This window comes from Microtus ochrogaster, linkage group LG7_11 (genome assembly GCF_000317375.1).
Source record: "Microtus ochrogaster isolate Prairie Vole_2 linkage group LG7_11, MicOch1.0, whole genome shotgun sequence".
Taxonomy (NCBI): domain Eukaryota; kingdom Metazoa; phylum Chordata; class Mammalia; order Rodentia; family Cricetidae; genus Microtus; species Microtus ochrogaster.
In genome coordinates, this window is record NC_022032.1 from 3,174,167 (window position 1) to 3,186,891 (window position 12,725).

Genomic DNA, 12,725 nt, shown 5'->3' on the forward strand with positions numbered 1-12,725 from the left:
CAGTAGTCAGGTCTGCCTTTTCCCATGACTCACCTTCCCCATCATTACCTCAAGTGGTAGGTAGCTTTCTCCAGTAACCCTGGTTTCTCACATGCAGCCAGGCCCCAAACAACAGATGTATACATCTGAAGGAAAACGGTTTGAGCTAGGTGGGAAGCCCTGATGGGACATCTGCCCTACAACAGTTGAGAATCTTGCTGGGAGGAAATAACCATGTTCAATATTAAATCAGCGGCTATAGCAGGAGGCTGCAGCATCTCCGGTCCCTGGGGGTGGCCGAGAAGGCTGTTTGCCAGCTTCCATGAGAGGATAAATGGGGCGCCTGACCAGGAGCTGAGGGGTTGAAGAGTGCCCGGATACGCTTATAGGAGTAATAACCCTTAAATATTGGCTGTCGTTTCTGCTTTTTATGTAGTTTTTGATGATTCACTTGTTCAGGACGTACTCACTGATTCTTTACTTTTTAGGCGCTCTGTTGACGTATCTCCTGGCACCTCCCTCTCCCCCAGTTTGAACTCATTGTTGTACAAGCGAAGCGCGGGATCTACTACTGAGCTGAACATTCAGCTTTGTCAGGCTAGCTGGTGGCTTAGCACCGGAGAGACAAAGCTGGGAGGACTGCCTGGAGTTTGAGGCTCCATCATGAGCTACAGGCTACCCTGGGGTACAGCATTAGACTACTTCTCTCGAGGCTGGAGAGATGATGGTTTAGTGGTTAAGAGCACTGGCTGCCCTTTCAGAAGACTCGGGTTCAATTCCCAGCACCTACATGGCAGCTCACAACTGTGTGTAACCCCAGTTCCAGGGGCTCTGACACCTTCAAACCAGTGCACATAAAATAAAGTTAAAGAAATTATTTTAAAAAGAGGAATAAAAAAGACTACTCAAACAAACCACCTGAAAGTTTATAAATCAATAAACTCTAGCGCTTCTCCTCCTCCACCCTTCGCTGGAGGTAAACAGATGTGATAGCATCGCATAGCTTACTATTTTTGTCACCTGGTGGTCACAGAGAAAACTGTCCGGTGCGGAGGGAGTCTCATATAGTCTGGTATGCAAGCTGTCACAGCTTGCTCTGTTGACGGGTTCCTGAGGAAACAGTTCTTCTCACTGTGGCTCTTTGCTTGTGTAGTAGCCCCCCCCCCTTTTTTGGTACACTGACCCTCATTATTTGGTCTAATTCTCATGGGAGAGACCCACAGCTATGGACATCTCTGACTTGATTTTATCAGATGCATGAAGCATCCAAAGTAAGTCTTTGAGTGGTGGAAAGATTCTTCACACCTAGTATGGCAGCGGACTTCCCACCCTTCCGGTGGTCCCCCAATGAGACAACACCTCACGGTCACCAGGAACTCTTAGGAAAATTTGCAGAGACCCCTCCTCTCCCCGCCCCTCATTGGTATGTAACAAGTCTACAGGCTTCTACCACCCACTCAGGTTTAGGGTGCCCTGGAATCAAAGCTCTGTCTCCCTCAGGCCATTTTTTCCTATTGTTTGAGACAGGTTCTCTAGCACAAGCTGTCTTCCCAGTCCCTATGTAGCCAATGACGACCTCGAGCCTCTGGTCCTCCTCCACGTTCAGTGGCTAATCCAGTGCTGGAAACCGAGTTCCCGCCAGCTTCAGCAAAGCCCCAACCAACTGTCTTACAATCCTTAGCATGCTTCATTAGGATGCTGTGATTCCTCATGTCCAAGCAGAACCGAGTATTGTATTGTTCAACATTCTCAACAGGATTCATGCCCACTGGACTCATGCCCGTTGGATTAAAGAACTAGAGATTAGCCACTCCGTGGATGGATCTGGCAGGAAGGGCATTTCAGCCATTTTCATTGAGTGCCATAGTAGCATACTGTGGGGTGTCTGGGTTGGTTCTGGTTAATTCCTAAGTGGGGAGGGGAATGCTCCTCTCTACACCACTCACTTCTTGCTTGCTTCCTGAATGTTCATTGAAAACTGGTGATTCCTGAGGCTACCAAGAACGGCACTGTAGAATTTGCAGGGTCCATTCCAGAGTGAACCACAAAACCTAAATTATGTGGCTGGGGAAAGTTGAGATCCAAGGAAAGAGTCTGGGGCGGGCGCGTGGGGGGAAGGGGAGATCGACTCGTCCATCAATAAAAACAGCTTGTATTTATTGTGAATCATGTGAGGGTCCTATTTATTTCTCCATTTTATGTGTGTTGTTATCTCCCGTTTACAGATGGAAAACTGAGATTTAGGGCACCGAAATCATTCCCCAAGACACACAGATAACCAAAGACTGAGCTGCGAGGTACAGCCCCAAAACTATAGTGCCAGTCCCTCGCCCCTCCCCACACCCCTGCTTCCGTCCCCAAATTTCTGATCTATTCATGGCCTGAAATTCGGGCGCCCTTCAGGCGATGCTCAAGCCAGACCAGACTGTAAAGTGTCTGCTCCACTCCGGGCTTCTCCCGGGCTGCGGCTTTGGAACTACAAGGCCCAGCAGGCATCTGTAAGGGGAGGAGGAGGAGGTGGGACTAGCGCCGGGTGGGAGTGAGAGAGTGAGCCCTCGCGCCTCGCCGGCGCACAGCGCTCGGAGCGCTCCTGCGGGTACCGTTTCGGGGCCCTCGGCAGCGGGTGGCGCCGAGCCGGAGCCGGGACGCCGGTGCAGCCGCCGTTTGCCGAGGACCCGGGCTGCACAGGGAGCTGGGCCGCAACGTCCCGACTGGACAGACACTGTGCTTAGCGCATTGCGGCGACCTCGCCTTTCCCGGCCGCGAGCGCGCGCCGCAGCTGGAAAAGCAGCGGAGCCCGAAGACTTTTCTCCGTTCCCAGGGGCGCACCACACCAGTGCAGCAGTCAGTGCACGTCGTGGCCCCCGGAGGGGCGATGGAACCCGGGTTGCCAGAAGCTTGAGGAGCCGCTGCCGCGTTCTGGAGAGTGGGGGGGCGCACGACCTGGGGACCCCCGGCGGCGGACCCAAGCCCTCCCCCCCGCCCCGCCTCCGGGGCACCAGCTTCGGCTCCATTGTTCCCGCCCGGGCTGGAGGCGCCGGGTTCCGAGTGCCGCCGGGAGTCGTGCCTCGGCCGCCGAGCTCTCGCGACCCGGCCAGGACCTGAACGGATCCCGGAGACGACCGACCCGAGCGCAAGACACAGACACCCGCCGCGCCACGGCGAGCTCTCCAGAGGCGGGACCGCAGCGCCAAGTGAGGTAAGAGTCGTCGGCGTCCGCAGAGCCGGCTGGCTGGGCTTCCCGAGCGGCCCCCGCGCTTCTCCCGCTGCAGCCCGCGCCTCCCCCCCCCCCACTCCACCCCCGGCTCCACTCCCTCCCTGGCGCCCCTGTCCCTCCTCCCTCGGCCAACGTCGCCGCCCGCGCCCCCTCCCCGCGCGGGGCCCGCTGCTACTGCCCGCTGCCCAACTTTTCCGCCAACTCGCGCTCTGGAGCTGGCGAGGCAGCTGCAGCGCTCCGAGTCCAGACCCCGACTCTCCGGGGAGAGAAGGCGGCGGAGGCCTCGGGTTCCCGCGGGGAGGGGGGCGGGAGTGGGCTGCGAGGTGAGTGTGTGTTATACACTCCATCTCTTTTGGTCCTCTTGTGAGGATTCACCCCCCCCCCATTCAGCCGGTGCGCAACACCCCACATCTGGGATCTTTTCAAGTGTTTTTCCACGTCCGGGCAAGTCTGGGGTCCGGGTTGGGGGCTTGAGAAGGAAAGGAAGTGGCGGGGAAGGCTAGCTTGTCTTGGAATAGGTTTGAAGGAGGTGTCGTCACCAAATGGCTGAATCGGCTTTAGCGGAGAGCTAGCAAAAGATTCCCCCTTTCCGAGGGGTGGTGGTTGTGATGTTCTGTTTAAGTCTTAGACCTAGAGGGTTTCTGAAGGGGTCTGGGGAAGGGGAAGGGGGCCGCGGGGTCTGGATCGTTCTGGGAAGTGGGGGAAGGGATGAGGGCTGGTCCGGTGCGGAGTCCTCCGTTGCCCGCTTGTTGCTTCTCTGTCCCAGACCCCCTCTCCGCGCTTCCCGCGTCTCCTCTAGTGGTGTCGCTGGCGGGATGAGACAGGCAAGTACCCATATTTTTTTGGAGGAATTTACTGACTTTTTTATGGTGGGATTTGCATTTACCCCCTAGTGAAGCAACTGGACACCTTGGGAGTGCAGGAGGAGTTCCCTTTTTCTGGGCCTAGAAGCTATTAACTCATTTGCAAAGCATTTCGACAGCGTTTTTCTCCCCTACCCAACCCCCCATTTCCCAGATGTAGCTGCCGCATCTGGTTCCGTTTCACCCTACACGGGTACACCGCAGCCACATTATTAAACATCCCTCTTCCTCCCCTCCCCCTCCTAAATTAAAACTGAGATTCTTCCACTAGTCCTTCCTACCACCACCCCTTAATATTTCTTGAGACGTGGAGAGGAGGCTTTGGGTTGGAAGAGAAAAGAAAGTTGTGGATCGCAAGTGATTTTGGATTCCTCCACACTAGACTCTCCTGCTGGTGGCGAGCGATGGGTGGCCGGGGTTGTGCGGGAGAATCAGCTTGGGAGATGCAGCCATAATTCCCTGGACCTACTTGGGAGCGGCTTGCTCACTAGAGGTGGCCCTTGTCGGTGGGTCTGGGCCAAGATAGGCCTTGACGCGTACTGGAACCAAAGCATCGCCTCGCCTCGCCTCACCCTTTAATTATAGTTGGAGAGTCTGTCCGGTGTGAACACTGCAAGCCCACCTATCGCCACGCGTCTGGGTTTCTCGCGGGGTTCCGTCCTTGATGCGGGAGCAAGCGGGGTGCAGCGGCTGATGCTGTTGGAGCCAGAGGCACCTTATGTTTTCAGTGAGTTCCTTGGGTTTCAGCACTCGGAAACTGAAAATGGAGTGTTTGGCCGTTTAAACAATGACTACAGGACTAGGGAAGGAATGTACACTTTTTTTTTTTTTTTTTTTTTTGCAATACTCTTTCGTCGGGGGCGGGTGGACAAGCAAAGCATCCAAAGGGTCCAAAGTTGGCGGCAGGGTGGGGAGAATTGGTGCCTTTCGCCCTCTCCAGTCTTTTAAATTGAAAACACTTCTCTGGTTTCCTCCTTGGGGCGGCAGTTTTGGAGGCTATAATGAAATCGCACTTTCTCTAGACATGGTAATTAAGGTGACTGTTTCCTTCGCAGATGTACCCTGGTCTTTGCACCTCCAGACCAGTGCTTTTTTTGGAATAGTACCTAAATTGTAGAACCATCGCCCTGAGATGGTTGAGCAGAAAGTGGCTGTTTTCCTTCCTTGGCCAGGTTCCGGGTTTCTCTGAGACTTGTTTTAAAGCTAAGTAGCAGGGCCCCTGGGACTCACTGGCCATGGTCTGGCCAATTACCCCCACGCTGGGGTGGTGTCCCTTCCTTTCAGTGACCTAAGGCCAGCAATCTCAACTAATACCCGCCAACTGTCCTGGTGGCTGGCCTTCCTCCCTAATGGCTTGTTTACATATTCCCCCACTTGGGACATACTTCTGAGACCCTGTTGACCCCTTAGTGCTGAGTGTTTGGGGACCGAGACGCTTTCTGGGGCTTGGCTCCAGCTGGGACAGTTATATATTTCATCAGTGACAAGTTACTTGAAATATGTTGCTTTTACTCTTAGTCATAGCTGAGTGTCAGCTTTTCAGTGATGGGCCATGGATTGAGAGTCATGTGTACTCCCAACGCCAGTTTCAAAAGTGTTTTCACGATGGGAGGATGGACAAACGTGGACATTACTTCCTTTGGTTCCAGGGTATAGCATTAGAGTGGTGTTTTCCTTGGCCTCAGGCCGTGAAGCTTGTTGGAAGGTTCAGTCCCCTTTGGTACCCTTTGAAAGCAAGCAAAGCAAAGGGACAGAAGGAACAGAGGGACGTGACAAATGTCGTCACCGTCTCCTTACAAGAGAAGATGAGAATATATATATAGGCACCCTACACCAGAACTACCTTTATCCAGGGTGGACTTCAGATGAGAAAATTGAATGGGACGTCGGGTAGGCAGACGCCAACCTTGGAGACCAAAGACAATCTTTAGACCTTGCTGTTAGTGATCTGCTTTTTGCTTATCAGTAATAGTGACCTGATGTAAGACTCTTAAAAGCTCTTTGTTCGTGTGAACTTGGGGTTTAGCAGCGAGTGTCTCCAAAGGCCCTTTTCTTTCATTTTTTTTATTCTTAAAATTACATTTATTTACTCATTTATTCATGTGTGTGCACAAGGGTGCCACAGTGCTCCAGTCGAGATCAGAGAATAGGTTGCAAGATGTAGTTTTCAGCCTGGAGAGATGGCTCAGCAGTTAAGAAGAGCCCTGGCTGAAGCCGGGCAGTGGTGGTGCACACCTTTAATCCCAGCACTCAGGAAGCAGAGGCAGGCGAATCTCCCTTGAGTTCCAGGCCAGCCAAGGCTACACAGAGGAACCCTGTCTCGTTTAAAAAGGACACTGGCTGCGATTCCAGAGGATTTGGGTTCCATTCCCAGCATGCATATCAGACAGTTCACAGGAACTCTGTGTCTCCGCAGATACTTGCACCAGCATGCACATATCCACACACGTATGTGTGATTGAAAATAAAATCTTAAAAAAAAAGAAAAATTCTTAGTTCTCTTCTCCCATGTGGGTTCAAGGGCTTCCTCTCTTACCTGCTGAGCTATCTTGCAGACCCCAACGGCCCTTTCCTTGCCCCCAAGTTTTGTAATCTGCTGAGCTTCAGACTGTTGAGCTTCAGAAGAAATGCCAGTCGCTCATTATCCCTGCATTCTGGAGGGATGTATAAAGGTCAGGAGTTCAAGGCCATCCTACATGCTGAGTTTGAAGCCAGTGTGCACCTCGTGGGGACCCCATTTCCTCCCTGGAAAGTCTGGGGCTCTACCGCAGGAGGGAAAGGAGTGAGCCTTGACTCCGAGGTCTTGCTCTGAAAAGGGCCTCACTTTCATGGCTTAGGAGGAGTTTAATTTCCTCTTGGGAAATTTGTCTTGCGTTTTCCTTTCCCAAGGCTCTGGAAGAGGGCTAATGAAATGTACCCAGGAGTCCAGATGTGGGTCTCTAGAGACGGTGCTGGTGTTTGCACCCAGGAGTCCAGATGTGGGTCTTTAGAGACGGTGCTGGTGTTTGCAGAGGTCAAATACCTCCTATGGGATAGACTGTCTTTTCCCTCTCACGGCTGCGTTGCCTTTAAATAGGAACTCTACTTACTACCACCCTGGAGGAAGACACTTTATTTGTGGGCACTCCTCCACCCCCCCACCCTCACCCCCACCCTCAACCAAGCCTGGAAATAAATAGTGTTCACCTAGGCAAGGGATCGCACTAAGACGGCAGCCCTCCACTCCTCAAGACTCTTAAGCGACCCCTCCAGGCTGTTTGTTCGGTTTTCCAGTCTGGTTCTCATCTAGGCCCAGGCTGGCCTCAAACTTGAGATACTCCTATCTAGACCTCTTGAGTGTGAGTGAGATGATACACACACCATACCCCCATACAGCTATTACTATTCAATATAAAATATTTTAGATACTTTCCATATGTGTGAAAACACACACACACACAGAGGAGTTTACTTTGTTTCAGCAGTGTTAGGAATTGAACCCAGGGCCTTTTTCCTGCTGGCAAGCAGTTTCACTAACCCCTCCAGCTTTGTTGACAGTCGTTTGGATATTTTTTAACAGAGGTGCAATGTAATCTCAGCCTCTTGGTTTTAGACTACCCTCTTGGGCGTGTCTTTCTGAAAGAAGGCTTCCTTCTCTTAATCCCCATGCCTAAAATGTTTTTTAATAAACCAAACTTCATCATAAAATACACACACAATTAGCATTTTTCTTTTTATCTCTGTGTATAAGTGTGTGTCCATGTGTTTGAGTATGCACACATGTCACAGGGCTTTAGCCTAACTCACTAGAACGAAGGACGGTCCTCAACCACTGCCGCAAGCTGAGTTATCTCCAGCCCCGCAAGCAGCATTTCTTTTGTACCAGTTACAATTTTTTTTTTGGGGGGGTTTTTTCGAGACAGGGTTTCTCTGTGGCTTTGGAGTCTGTCCTGGAACTAGCTCTGTAGACCAGGCTGGTCTCGAACTCACAGAGATCCGCCTGCCTCTGCCTCCCTAGTGCTGGGATTAAAGGCGTGCGCCACCATCGCCCGGCTCAGTTACAATTTTGTAAACAAGACTCTAGCGTTTTAAAAAACGTTTATTAAAGTGATGTGCAGGATAAGTTAGCTCTGTTGTTTAGTAAGTCAGATCCCAGTCTGAAGGCATTCATACTTCTGTATCATAGTCCTTAATTCTGGGGCCTCGGTATGCTTAGAACATTTCTCTGTTGGTATCGTGGCTGGTTAGCATGGGGAACCGGCTGTGGCATTCCCCTCCCCGCCCCCGATAATCTAATCTTTTTTCTTGAAGAATATCTGGACTCCTAGATGCTCATGTCATGTTGGCAGTCAAAGAGTTTCAGGCTGTTAAACATTTGGATCTTTTCTGGCAAAGCCACTCTAAATATCCAAATATTAGAATCTGACCAACTTCTAAATCTGAAACGTGCGTGGTTGCATCCACTCACAAAGAGGATCCCAGGCCTGGGTTTGTCTCTTTCCGGTCTCACGTGCCTTCTTTCATTCCATTTAACATATGTGCCCGCATTTCCTATGTTCATGCCGAGGACTGAGGGTATTGGGAGATGCAGTTAGGCACCGATCCTGCTCCACGGAAGCCCGCTGTTTCTCGGTATCCTAGTCAGGGTTTCTATTGCTCTCTGATGAAACACCATGACCAAAAGTTAACTTGGGGAGGAAAGGGTTTATTTATTTCAGTTTACACCTCCAGGAAGCTGTCCCTCACTGAGAGAAGTCAGGGCAGGAACCTGCAATCAGGAGTGCCGCTTACTGGCTTGCTCCCCGAGCTTGCTCAGCCTGCTTTCTTAGAGCACATGGGATCGCCAGCCCAGGGCTGGCACTGCCCACAGTGAGCTGGGCCCTCCGTCAGTCATCAGTCAAGAAAATACACCACAGGCTTGCCGACAGGCCACCCTAGTGGGCATTTTCTCAGTTGAGGGTCCCTCTTCTTCCAAAATGACTATATCTTGTGTCAAGTTGATCTAAAACTCGCCGGCACAGTTGGGGAGAGAAGAGGGTGGGGAACAGGAGTTCAGTAAGGTGATGTAAACACCATGGGGAAAGGGCTGATAGTTTATTGGGAAATCAGAGGGATGGGGCTGAGGAGCCTGGCGGTGTGCAGAAGCAGAACTTTGTGAGATGGGGTTCACGGATTAGGTCATTCCTGGCCTTATCATGGTAGAGGGACACTCACACAGACCTGCAAATACAACAGGAGCCTCCTTAAGTTTTGGGGTGATAGTGTTCTCATTTGAAAGTATGTGAGAAAAAAAAAAACAGCCAAAACCTACCTTAAACTTATTTGGGTTTTAAGAATACATTGTATTCATATTATGTCTTAGCCTTTCTATTGATATTATTATTGATAATATTATTGATATTTCTAAAATACCACCCTTAGCACGTCATCAATATAAATAATTTGAGAGTGCTGGCAGTTGAACCTGGTGCTTGAAGCATGTTAAAGTACACACTGTGCCTGGCCAAAATATATAAAATTGGTGAGATATTTTACATTTTCTTTTTCCCTGCTAAACGTTCACGGTTTCTGTTCTCACTTCCAGCATACCCCAATTGGCAGGAGCCATATTTCAGTAGCACAACAGCTGCATGTGGCCAGGAGTCACCAGATTTGCCAGCTGAGACGAGAGTGCTAAGGGTGTGAAGATAGGATGGGCAAAGTACCTGTGGAAAGGGGGACGTTTGAGGTTTGGGTACTCTAGGAGAGTGTCGTCAAGGAGGGGTCTGGAGAGGTGGCTCAGCGTTTAACAGCATTCAATGACTCTCTTTTAGAGAATCTAGCCTTGGTTCCCAGCACCCCCACGTGGTGGCTCACAATCCAGTTTCAGGGGGCTCCGATGCTCTCTTCTGGCCTCTGCAGGCACACACATGGTACACCGACATACAAGCATGCAGAATGTACACATAAGATTAATAATTCTGAAAACAATTTCTTTTTTAAATGCAAGCCCACTATTGTTTCTTCTGTCAACCCTAGTACTGTAAAGAGCATCCTCTTCGCGGTGCTCGCTTACCCCTCATAACCACCTTGATGTAGGAAGACAAATGTTCTGGACTCCGTCAGGTGGGGGAAGCTGAAGCCCAGGGTAAATAACTGTCCCCAGGATGGCAGTGTCATAAATGGAACCGTCCGTTGCCATTGACTGTCTTCTCTAGAACACGGGGAGACGAAGACCTCGGGGCTAAAGACATGGCTCAGCTGTTAAGAGCTCTTGCCATTCTTCAGGAGAACCAGAGTTCCTTTCCCGGGACCAACATCAGGTGGTTTATAACCTCGTGTTACTATAACAACAGGGGAAATGACATCCTCTCGACTGGACTCATTGGGCACCCATACACATGTGCACACGTGTGTGCAAATAAAATCCTTAAGAGGAAGATGAGGAGGAGGAAGACAATGACAAATACTTGGCCCTGAATGCATCAGCTAGTTTACTAGACAAAGAGGTTTGATGTTAATAGACTCTTTATACCTTTAGAATTTGAAGTGCCGAGGGCAAGTGTTCCAGGCCCCGACTTCCCACTAGATGTATTGAAATTTCTGTTGTGTAAGTACTTTAACCATATAACCACCTGGATGTAGTCAGGACACATATTTTAGCCTTCCCACAAGTATGACAACTGAGGTTGTGTGGTCTCCTCCTTGCCCTCCATTGAAGACCTCTTTGTCTAGGCAAATTGGGCTTTGAATTCTGTGACCCTCAGCTGATAGTGGAGAGACTGGCGGGGAAACACACCCGCAAGGCTACAGGTTCCATCTGTCAGTCAAGGAGGGGAGGCGGTGATTCCTAAGGGCTAAGATGCCAGTCTCCAGGACTCCAAGTAGCATCTGGGTTCATGGCTTGTGCTGCTGAGTGCTCTGCAGATATGCAGAATGGCGCTTGTACCCAGCAACCTTTTCATTCCTGCAGTTGGTACCAGGAGGCCAAGGGTCTGTAGCATCCTTTTGTTGTGCAGTTTGAGGCCGAGAGGGTAGGAGAGGGAGAGGCAGGAACTCTTGTGCCTCTTTTGGAAATGAGTCAGAGAGAAGGTGCCTGAAGTCTGAAGTACCTGAAGTGCGTTCATTTTGGGGAATGAAAGGAGATAGGTTAGATACCTAGGAGGAGGTAGGTGGGCGGGCATCTCAGGGGACAGGGGGACAGGTGGAAGCTGCTGTCCGCTGCACCTAATCAATCGTCGCACGATGACACCACCTCCACCGTCCACCCGAGTTGGTAGTCAGGGTTACTGTGGGACGCAGGAGTGTGCCTTTCTGGAGAACAGGCCCATACTGATTAGCTGTATCTTTGGAATGTGAGATGTGGGTTTAGAGACCTCTCTTCCGGTGAGGGTGACTTCTGCAGTTGGCCTGAGATTGTGCCTGACCCTGGGTCCTGGAGGGCCCTGAATGATTTGTTTCTAAAGGGCTTTGCCTACCAAAGAAACAGAAACAGGAACTTACAATTTCCAGTGTTAACTTGGATTTGTCCTTAACCCCTTGGTTTCTCTAGTGTATAGGAATCCACCTCTGTCTGCATCAGGTGAAGGTCTAGTTTTTTGTTTTTTAAACTTTCTGTGTTAGGGATGAACTTAGGGCACACCATATGCTAGGCAGTCAGTCATTCTTCCTCTGAGCTGTATCTCAGTTAGGTGTGGCCAGATTATTTGCATTCTCCAGTCTTGAATTAATATCCCCCAAACCTGGATACTGTTAGTCCTAGTGTTACTAACAGCTCCACTTACTTGGGCAAAGGACTTAAGTTCTTTTTTTTATTTTAACCTTTCTCCCCCAAGACAGGGTTTCCTCTGTGTAACAGCCCTGGCTGTCCTGGAATTTGCTTTGTAGACTATGTTGGCCTCGAACTCACAGAGATCCGCCTTCCTCTGCTGGGATTAAAGGTGTGCACCACCATGGCCTAGCTTTGTACTTAAATTCCTGGACCCTCAGTTTCTGCATTTCTTAGCAGAAACTAGTCCTATTCCTTAGAAGCAGAGAGGGAGGAATAAAGTAAGTTTCATAGTTATAAATGCATTTTTACTTGTATAGAGTCCACAGAGTATTCAGTAAATATGCTTTTCATTTCTTTTTCAGCAAATCCTTTTCCTAAATTCAGCAAAGAAAGAAAGAAAGAAAGAAAGAAAGAAAGAAAGAAAGGAAGGAAGGAAGGAAGGAAGGAAGGAAGGAAAGAGAAATATGTACTTTGCTTTTGGTTTGAAATTATTGTTATTATTATTTTTTTATTAAGCCTTTGGAGACAGTTAATAGTAGTGAATGCCTATTCTGCTGGCCAAGAATTCGGGGGTTTTCTGCCAGCCAGGACTGACTCACCGGAGAGGGGCCCTCTGGTTCAGGCGGAGGCAGGGCTGAACCACCACTTTAGGGCATGTTCCGGAGACCGACTTCCTGGACGGTGTAGACGGTCTCCTGCAGCACCAGAGGACAGAGATGGCCGCCCCACACATGGTGCCCAGTCATGTGTCACTTGGCCAATGTTTTGTCATTGATTATCTATTCTTTAGGGCCCTAGGAAGTTGTTTTAAATTCTGCCACCGCAGGGCTAGTGAGAGGGCTCACTGCCTGCCTGCCAACCTGAGTTCAGTCCCCACAACTCACGGAAAGGTAGAAGAGAGCGGACTCCGTGGAGTTGCCCTCTGACTTCTGCGTGT

The 12,725-nt window shown here is 50.3% G+C and overlaps 1 protein-coding gene across 14 annotated transcripts in view; it reads left to right on the top strand.

Annotated features, from left to right (window-relative positions):
- Window positions 1-2,720: 2,720 nt before the first annotated feature.
- Window positions 2,721-12,725, top strand: part of Fgfr1 (fibroblast growth factor receptor 1) — a 55,143-nt gene continuing 45,138 nt past the window's right edge. For 9 of the 14 annotated variants that reach the window (XM_013352021.2, XM_005362455.3, XM_013352015.2 and 6 more), the window contains exon 1: window positions 3,410-3,519. The gene's annotated coding sequence lies outside the window, so the exon portion shown is untranslated. Of the gene's footprint in view, window positions 3,179-3,409; window positions 3,520-4,694; window positions 4,787-12,725 lie in introns of those variants that run through there. The other 5 variants (XM_005362454.3, XM_013352017.2, XM_026786894.1 and 2 more) reach the window with 3 other exon arrangements.